At 39.8% G+C, this 10,708-nt stretch overlaps 1 pseudogene; it reads left to right on the top strand.

Moving 5' to 3' along the window:
• Positions 1-432: 432 nt before the first annotated feature.
• LOC127544908 (starch-binding domain-containing protein 1-like) lies at positions 433-1,539 on the top strand (annotated as a pseudogene).
• Positions 1,540-10,708: the final 9,169 nt, after the last annotated feature.

The following is a 10,708-nucleotide window of genomic DNA, read 5'->3' as shown; positions in this document are numbered from 1 at the left end:
GGCCATGTCCACCCAGCAATGAGAGTGAGTCACTGGGGACTCAGCACAGCTGCAGCCATTTGTAGAGGAAGATGCGGCTTGTAGAGGAAGCTTTGAAAATGTCCCCTGCCCTAAAAGCATACCTTAACTTAAAAAATAAATGAGTAATAATGCAAAGAGAATTCTGACCATAGACAGTTTTTAATGGTGAAATAGAAGAACAGATTTCAAACCCTGAGAAGACTAAAAGCAGATCATCTCCAGATGAAGACCCAAGGGGTGATACAAATTTGTCCCCACAAAAGGCTTCCTAGAAGAAATTTAGCTGAGAGCTGGAATCACACAGCGCTCATTCCCCTCCCAGGTCCCAGTCTCTGTGGTCCTTTCCCTGGGGAGATTGGGTTTAGAACATTCCCAGCAGTGCTTGTCTAGTGGGGCCGTGCATCATGAACCATGGGTGCTGTCATATCTGCCCTGCTGGTGGGAAGAGGTATGGCCAGTGCGCTGTTTGTATGGCTTCTGCGGGGGGGATTCCGGGTACCAGGATGCAGGGACCGAGGAGGAGCGAGAGTTGTCACTTGAAGAGGCAGGCACAGCAGCCCTGAAAAGGAACGGAGGGAATGGAGAAGGAGATGGTGGAGACCCCCTTTAACCCAAACACAAGCAGCTGATCCAACTCAGGGGGCAGAGGAAGGACCAGAATGTCAAAAAAGCAGCTGGAGAGCATCATTAGGAAAGTAACAGATATTTAGTGTCTCAGTCCAAGAACAGTGACCTTGAGGGTCCAAAATGGAAAACGCAGAATAGTTCTCCTCAAGACTTTGTGATCAGGAGAGCAGCCCTTTTCCACACAGCTGCTAGGGGCAGAATCTCTGACTTTCTCCGGGCTTACTAACTCTGTGAATTACTTGGAAATCTTAAGTAGGGAAGTCCAGAATCTTCTCAACTAGCAGATCCTTTAAAAGGACAGGAGACATCAGCTGCATGCTCTACAGAGAAGTTCCCTTCTGACAAACATGAAGAAAGGTCGAAAACTACAGATGGAAGGTCCAGATGTCGTTGATCATGAGGACTGGGAAATGGTACCCAAGCACTCAGTATGGAGAGATGCTAGTAAGTGCAAAAGCTCTGAGCTTTCTCATGTTGGTGTACCTGTGCTTGAATTCTGGACATCGAGCCCAAATCAGGGACTGGACTATGGAAGAGACTTCCTCAAGGATGCCCAAGGTCAAGAAGTTCATTTGAAAACAAAGAGTGGCAGCAGTGTCCCCATTGTCTCAGCAAGTCAGCATCCAATTCCAGGTTCATTACATCACCATGTTTGATGCGGCAGTGGTGATGGTGACTGGAGACCATGAGAGCCTTGGCATCTGGCACAATTACATCCCATTCCAGTGTAGAAAGAATTGGTTCTGGTCCAGATCTGTCCCTTTGCCAATGGATACGGCACTGAAGTGGAAATTTGTGATAGTGGAGAATGGGAGCATTGTCCATTGGGAAGAATGTAGTAATCGACTCTTAGAGACTGGGAATAAAGATATGGTCATTCATAAATGCTGACTGACTGGTTTCGGGAGCATCAGAATAACTTAGGACTATTGTGCTTTTTAAAATTATTATAGAATTATTCCACAGGAACAAGAACTCCAAGGTTACCTTCAGTAGCTCTTTTAGTCCATGGAGTTCATCCAGAGTTATTGACTGCATTTTTATGAAGCTGTTGCTTCTGAGAGTGTCCCCTCCTTTCTCTCCCCCAGCTCCATGGAGCTTTGTAGCATGCCATCAATTGACGCCCTTATAGTGGTCCATTTCCGTGTCATTGCTCAGTTGCTTGGGAGCAAGGTGTTGAATGGGTTCTGTTAAGTGGTCATAGTGGGAAGCAGGGTTCAAACCTGTGGGGGATCAGTATCTCCTTCAAAGGTCATGCGACTCCTCGCTAGTTTAGTAAATGATGAGGACATTGTTTGGATTGTTTCAAAGTAGAGGAATAATGTTTTTGCCTTTCCTTGTACCTCAAATGCTTGGTACAATTGTCTGTTTATTGATTAATGTAATGAAAGGGTCTTGCCTTGTAGAAGTCATTAGCTAAGACATGAATTAATATTTTAGGATAGCTTCTATAGGCCTAGACCAGTATTTTGAGCATTGTTTTGTTTGTTGGTATGTTCTTGGGGGGAGAAGAATGTGTATTTTTAGCTTAGTTCTCTCAGTGACTGACAAGGTCATGGTAACTCCCCCAATTGTGCTTCTTCTCATGAATGGGGATGAAGGTGGGAATCGATTTCTAGAGATTCAAGAATTACTATGATACCACATGGATTCAACCCTAAAGCATATACTTCTGAGTGCCTAATTTGGAACAAAGAAATTTCCAGCCTGGAACATTCAATGTCTTCTATTTCCATCTTTCCCCACAGGCCCGGTTCAACATATATGTAACATGTATATTTATAGTCACAGTTCTGGCTGACAGTACCAGGGTCTAAGTATGGTATGATGTTAGTTGGAGACAACCTGGAACAATACTGCTATCCTAAAAATGATGGGAAATGAACTAAGTAAATAGTAAATCTTGCTATTTTCATATCTTTTTTTTTTTAAAAAGAAGAAATTTCAAAAAAAAATTAAAAGAGAGCTGGAAGAAAAATATGGAAAAGAAATGAAAAATTTGCAAGCAAGTTTGGAAAAGGCACCACAGAAACGATCTGAATAAAATTCACTGAAAATAGACATAATGAAATGGAAAAAGTATATAACTCATTAAAAGATAAATTTGATAAAATGGAAAAAAAGAAAACAACACAAGAAAAACAGAATTTGTGAAATGGAAAGAGAAATTACTTCCTTAAAAAACAGAATTTGTCACATGGAAAAAGAAAACAACTCCATGAAAAACATAATCTGTGAAATAGAAAAAAATACAGAGAACAAAACAACTCATTTAAAAACTCAATTGGATAAATACAAAAAGAAATTAAAAAGTAAATGAAGAAAATAACTCACTAAAATTCAGAACTGAACAAATGGAAATGAATAACTCAATGAGACATCAAGAATCAATTAAGAAAACAAATAAAAATTTAAAAAATAGAAAAAATAGAAAATACCTACTTGGGAAAATAACTGACATGAAAAATAGATCTAGGAGAGACAATCCAAGGATTATTGGATTTGTGGAAAACAACAATGAAAAAAAAAGAGCTTAAACACTATTTTTCAGGAAATCATCAAAGAGAACTGTCTGGCTGTCATAAAATCAGAAGGTAGAATAGCCATTGAAAAAATTCATCATACACCTCCTGAAAGAGACCCCAAAATTAAAATTCCAAGGAATATTGTGGCTAAATTTCAGAATTATCAGATCAAGGAAAAAAATATTACAAGCATTCAGAAAAAAAAAAAAAACAATTCAAATACAGAGAAGCCAAAACAAGGATTACCCAGGACCTAGCGATCATTTAGACCTTAAAAGATTCTGAAGGGCAAAGGAACTTGAAATGAAGCCAAGAATAAATTTTCCCACCAAACTGAGCATTTTATTTCAGGGAAGAAGATAGACATCCAATGAAATAGGTGCATTCCATTTATTTCTGATGAAAAAAAAAAACAGAAAAACAACAACAACAAAAATGATCTTCAAATATAGAACTCAAGAGAAGCATGAAAAGATTAAAAAAAAAAGAACTCTTGAGAACTTCATTTCTGTTATGGATATACATAGAGAGTGCATGAATAATCTATTTTTATTGTTATAATATAAAAATGAAACTAGAGGTAGAGAAGGGGTTGTACTGAGGGAAAAAAAGGAGAAAGTACAGGTAAAAATGAAGGAAATTACATTCACAAAGAGGCAAAGAAAACCTCTTATGATGAAGGGAAAGAAGAGAGGGGGGTAAACACTGAATCTTACTATCATTGGATTTGGCTCAAAGAGGAAATATTAGACATATTTGCCACTAACAAACTTATAGAAAAGTGGGAGGGGAAAAAGGAAAAGGGAAGAGGAAGCCTAAATAGAAGAGAAAACAGAAATTGTAGGAGAAAGGTATTAAAAGGTGGGGAGGGGACTCTAAAGAGGAAGGGCTGCTTGAGACAATTGGTGTTCATAAGTAAAATACTGGGGAGGAGGGAAAGGGGGAATGAAAGAGAAAAGTATAATTTGGGATTAATAAGATGTCAAGAAATACAGAATTAGTAGTTTTAACCATAAATGTGAATAGAATGAACTCTTCCTTCAGAAGTGGATAGCAAGACTGAAGTAAAAGCCAGAATCCTATAGTAAGTTGTTTAAAAGAAATCCATTTAAAATAGAGTGATACACACAGAGTAAATGCAAAAGGATAAAGCAGAATCTATTATGCTTCAGGTGAAGTAAAAAAGCAGGGTTAGTAGCCATCCTGATTTCAGACCGAGCAAAAGCAAAAATTGATCTAATTAAAAGCTATAAAGAAGAAAACTGTATCTTGTTAAAGGATAACATAGATAATGAAGCAATGTCAATAATAAACATATATGCACCAAGTAGTATGGCATCTAAATTCCTAAAGGAGAAGTTAAGAGAGCTGCAATAAGAAATAAAGAGCAAATTATACTAGTGGTGGATTTCAACCTTGCTCTCTCAAAACTAGATAAATCAATCTACAAAATAAATAAGAAAGAAGTTAAAGAGGTAAATAGAATACTAGGGAAAAAAAAAAAACAGGTATGATAGATCTTTGGAGAAAATTGAATGGAAACAGAAAGTAGTACACTTTCTTCTCAGGAATTCCTGGGACCTATAGAAAAATTGACCATGTATTAGGACATACATACTTCTTCAAAATCAAATGCAGAAAGGCAGAAATAACAAATGCTTTTTTTTAGATCATAATCCAATAAAATTATATTCAATAAAAGGCCAGGGGAAAATAGACCAAAAAGTAATTAGAAACTAAATAATCTCTTATTAAAGAATGAATGGGTGAAACAGCAAATCATAGATCCAATTAATAATTTCATCCAAAAAAAATGATAATAATGAGACAATATACCAAAATTCATGACATGCAGCCAAAGCAGTAATAAGGGAAAATTCCATATCTCTAAATGCTCTAAATTATTCTTTCATTGAATTTTGGCCATTCTACTTTTCAAGCAGTTGTCCAAGATGTTGACACTTGTTTTTCATAATTATTTTGCATTACATTTCTTTCTTGTTATTTGTCTTCTACTTATCATATATGATTTTCAAGCTCTTCTCTGAGCTCTTCCATGACTTCTTTCTGGGCTAGAGATCATTTTCTGTTTACTCTTGTGGTTTTTTCCATAGGTGTTTCAACATTGTTGTTCTCTTTTGAATTTGTGTCTTGGTTTTCCCTGTAATGACCGCGTATTTAAAATCAGGCGGAGTCAGGAATTCAGGTTAAGGGAAAAATCTTCAATGTTTATTGAAGTGAAGAGGTAAATAAAGATTGCAAAAGCAATATGGGCAAGAAAGATTGCTATAGCAATGTGGGCAGCTGCAACAGGAAGCCACATAACAGAGAGCAATCTGAGCTGAGCAAACCGTCGCAATAGCAATGCCAAAAGTCTCTCCTTCCTCTTCCTTTTCCACTCCCCTGCCTCCACCCACCAAAATCATCATTTCCTATACAACACATCAGGACTTGCACAAAGAGTGGGCGGGGGCCATTCTTTCTCCAAGCTTATATATTAATATAGTCCAATTACTATTTAGCCTCATGTGCTTGGAACCTCAGTGCATCAACTCAAGCCTCACAATATAACACAAGGGCCAGATGAACCCTTTGCTGACTTTATGGGACGTTTGAAGACAGCTATCACAAGAACAAATGGAGAAAATCCAATAACAGACATTTTGATAAGGCAACTTGATAAGGAAAATGCTAATGAAGTTTGCAGAAGAATTATACTAGGACTGCGCGAGGATGCTCCTTTAGAGGAGATCATAAGACGCTGTGCCACAGTGGGCACAGATGCCTTTTATACCCAGGCTATGGTTCAGACGTCCCAAAATCCAAACATGGGAAGACAGAGTCCCTCTTGGCAAGGGACTTCCAGAGAGACTCGTAGATGCTTTCAGTGTGGAAAAGTAGGGCATCTGAAAGCTCAATGTTGGTATAGAGATAGAATGGGAAAACAAGGTGGGAGAACAAGACCCAATACCCTATGTCCAAAATGCAACAGAGGCTTCCATTGGGCCTCAGAATGTAGACAGATTCATGGAAATGGGATGAGGGGCCCAGCCCCAGGGCCCAAGGCAAAAAACACTTGGGGCATGATGGCAGCCAATGGTGCACCCAGAGAGTGCCTAGAAGTCCAGTACCCAGGCATGACCAATCAGCCAGAAAGTCATATGATGGGAGAAGGGGATTACACAGTCGACCAGCCAGGAAGCAACCTGATGACAGAAGGGAATTACAATTGGGGAGAATAGAGCTGTGTGCAGCTGGGACAACTGAGATACCCCCTGGAGAGGTGAAATCTGTTCCTCTCCAGCCTATGGATCCCCTACCTCCAGGTAAAGTAGGATTGACCATTTCACCTCCTTTTTGTACGTACAAAACAGTGTCCATCCACACACTGATGTGGGAAACTGGGGAATGTGTAGATAATATCCCAGTCACTAATACAGGTAGACAATGTGTGACTTATCATCCAGGAGAAGTAGTAGCGTCAGGTTTACTCATACAGAATCCTAATAAGCAGCCTGGTGATAGTTACCCAGATTCTGACTCCAGATCACAAAATCCAGGAACATACTGGACAGTAGCTGTAACGGCTGACCGACCTATGCTCACAATCTATATAAATGGCCTACCATTAGAAGGATTGGTAGACACAGCTGCAGATCGTACAGTTATTAAAGGTGCCAATTGGCCCAGTCACTGGCCAAAGATTAAAGCAGACACCTATATGTCTGGAGTAGGAGGATCAATAGCAGCTGAAGTTAGTGCTGCCCCTATGAGATGGACTTTTGAAGGCAAAACAGGAGTTTTTACTCCTTTTATAGTTGAAAAACTCCCCATCAATCTGTGGGGAAGAGACGTTTTACAAAAATTAGGGTTAAAAATGAGTACTTCGGTTTTTTAAAAAGGGCTGCTGTTGAAGGCCTGCCAACACTTTCACCTGTTCCTATCCAATGGAAAACTTGATACACCAGTGTGGATAAAACAGTGGCCCTTAGGTAGCGATAAAATTCAGGCCTTATTAGATATAGTACAGGAGCAGCTTGAACAAGGGCATTTACAACCTTCTCTAAATCCTTGGAATTCCCCAGTGTTCGTTGTAAAAACTAAATCAGGAAAATGGAGGATGCTCACTGATTTAAGAAAAGTAAATGAACAGATGGAAACTATGGGAACTCTTCAGCCTGGACTTCCATCTCCTACTCAATTGCCTAGAGAGTGGCCTCTTTGGGTCATCGATATTAAGGATTGTTTCTATTCTATCCCTCTGGATAAGAAGGATATGAAAAGATTTGCCTTTTCAGTGCCCAGCGTTAACTTAGCTGAGCCTTATAAAAGATATGAATGGACAGTTTTGCCACAGGGAATGAAAAACAGCCCCACTATGTGTCAAATGTATGTTGCTGCTGCTCTTGCTCCAATAAGAAAAGCATTTCCAAAAGTTATGCTATTACATTATATGGATGATATATTGGGATGTGCACCTGAGGAACAAATGTTAGAAGCATGTCTACAAAAGACCATAGAAACACTAAGATACTACAAATTATACATAGCTGAAGAGAAAATTCAAAGACATGCTCCTTTTCAATATTTAGGATATGAAGTATACGCTAAGGTGTTTATAGTACAAAAACTGTCCTTAAGAACAGAGAAGCTAAACACCTTAAATGATTTTCAGAAATTGATAGGAGATATCCAATGGATGAGACCAGTGTTAAGCTCGACTACCTATCAGTTACAACCATTATATGATATTTTAAGGGGAGACAGTGCTTTAAATTCACCACGCCAGCTTACAAAAGAAGCTCAAGAGGCTTTGAGAGAAGATGAACTGGCTTTATCCAATGTGGTTGAAAGAGTCACTCAAAAACCCTTGGAAATATCAGTTTTTGCCACACAAGAGGCACCCACAGCAGTCCTTCATCAAGGAGACAGTGTGTTAGAGTGGGTGAACCTCCCAGCACAACCAGAACAAAGCCTTACTCCTTACCCAGTGCTTGTAGCTAGAATTTTGTTAAAAGCCATTAAGCGAGCAGTACAATTATCTGGGGCAAGACCTGATAAGATATACACCTTTTACACCAATACACAAATTAATGTGTGTTGTGAGACCATCCCAGAGTGGCAAATTTTATTAGCCATGGCTCCAAATTTTACACATGGGTCTCCATTAAAGATAACCAGACTTTTACATAATTGGCAATGGATTCTTGAAGAAAAAGTTTCTAAAGTTCCTCTTAAAGGATCCATCCAAACACAATATTTGTGCTGTATACTCTCATGACTTAACTATAGAGTAGTCAGAACTCCTTTTCAATCCACTCAGCAGAACGAATTATATGCAATCATGTTAGCTCTCACTTAATACCCAGGAGACATAAATATAATATCTGATTCAGCCTATTCAGTTGTGGTACAAAGAATTGCCACAGCCCAAATAAAATTTGCAGCTTCTAATATATATCAGCTCTTTAAGGAACTTCAGGAGCAAGTGAGAAAACATCCAGGTAAGATTTATATCTTGCATGTCCACTCACATGGTGGACTCCCAGGCCCTATTTTTGATGGGAATTCAAAGACAGATAGCCTTTTAATTATGTTAGCCAGTACACCTTTATTTCAAGAGGCCCAGGAATCCCATTCTAAATACCATCAGGCTGCTCAAGCTTTGCGTTTACAATTTGGGATAACAAAAGAGGAAGCTAGGAGCATAGTAAAAAGCTGTATAGCTTGCCTTCCTTTCCACGCTCCTACACTGCCTCCAGGGAAGAACCCTCGTGGTTTGAGACCCAATGAAATCTGGCAAATGGATGTGACCCATTATAAATCTTTTGGTCGTCTGTCTTTTATCCATGTTGTGGTAAACACCTTTTCAGGATTCACTTTTGCCATACCAGCAGCAAAAGAGACAGCCCGAGTGGTCACTGAATTCCTCACACAAGCATTTACCATTATGGGTGTGCCACAAGCAATAAAAACAGACAATGGTTCTGCATACACCTCCAAACATTTTGCACACTTTTGTGCACAGTATAAGATTTTACACACCACTGGCCTACCCTTTAATCCTCAAGGACAGGCAATAGTAGAGAGGAGAAACAGAGACATTAAGACATTCCTCCAAAAACAAAAGAAAGGGGGAGCCACAGGTAACCCTAGAGAACTACTAAATCTAGCACTTTATACTATTAACTTCTTGATTTTTGACAAAGATGCACTGGCTCCGGCAGCCAGGTTTTATAACCCACCAGAAGGGCAATGTCCAGTGCGAGCAGCTCCACTATCTTTAGATAATCGCCAGGTGATATGGAGAGACCCAGAAAGTGGTGAATGGAAGGGACCAGATAGGCTAACTGCTTGGGGGAGAGGGTTTGCTTGTATGGAGAAGGAATCAGATGGGTGCCAACGAGCCATATTCGCTTTGTCCATTGCAGAGAGATGGAGCAGACCCTTGAAACGAAGGAGAAGACCCAAGAAACATCGGGTGGTTCTGTTGCTGATTGTGCTCACCTTTGAAAGAGTGTGGCAGTTATGGCGTTTGACTCATGGACATAGAAAATCATTGGACTTCAAAACCTTCAGAAACCATTGGATTCTCTGAGACATTAGATTGCTGTAGGACTTTAAATCCCTCAGGAATCATTGGATTCTTTGAGACATAAGACTTGAAAGCCCTCAGGAATCATTGGATTTTCTGAGAAATGATAAGACTGTTACAGGACTTCAAAATCTGCTGGAATCATTGGATTCCCTAAGACATAAAAAGACTTTTGCTGGACTTCAAAAACTTGGGGGGATCATTGGATTCCCTGATATGTGAAGCAATGGACAATAGATTGGTTTTGGACTATCTCTTGGCTGCTGAAGAGGTGTATGTGTGACTGCTGTTTACATACTCTCCTTCTAGGACTTCTGGTAATCTTTTACATCATAATGTTGATTTATATTGTTTGTTATACTGTTACTTGGGTGTATAATTCATGTTTGTTACACCACATCAAGCCTGCACTGACTGTGGGGAGAGTCATAACTAATAGCCTCTGCGTTGTTGCTATGTGCTATGTGCTATGTGTTCCCATGCTGATGGGTTTGTGCATAATAAGACCCTTGAGCCCAGAAACCTGCTAGCAACCCCTACTTCCCTTTGGTGCTTTTTGTTTCCCTTCCTGAGATGTCAGGGAGGGCGTGATTATCTCCTTTTTAGTGTTTTCACCTCCCTTCCTGAGAAGTCAAGGGGGTTGTGATCACCTCCTTTTCGGTCCTTTCACCTCCTTTCCTGAGAAGTCAGGGAGGGTGTGATCACCTCCCCTAGGGGGCTCTGACCTCCCTGAGGAGTGAGGGATGGCATGATCACCTGTGTTCTAAAACAAAAGAAAGCGGGAGGTGGGCTGAGGCTTGAGTTGATGCACTGAGGTTCCAAGCACATGAGGCTAAATAGTAATTGGACTATATTAATATATAAGCTTGGAGAAAGAATGGCCCCCGCCCACTCTTTGTGCAAGTCCTGATGTGTTGTATAGGAAATGATGATTTTGGTG

The sequence above is a fragment of the Antechinus flavipes genome, chromosome 1, assembly GCF_016432865.1.
Source record: "Antechinus flavipes isolate AdamAnt ecotype Samford, QLD, Australia chromosome 1, AdamAnt_v2, whole genome shotgun sequence".
Classification (NCBI taxonomy): Eukaryota; Metazoa; Chordata; class Mammalia; order Dasyuromorphia; family Dasyuridae; genus Antechinus; species Antechinus flavipes.
This window is presented reverse-complemented; position numbering and strand designations above follow the sequence as displayed.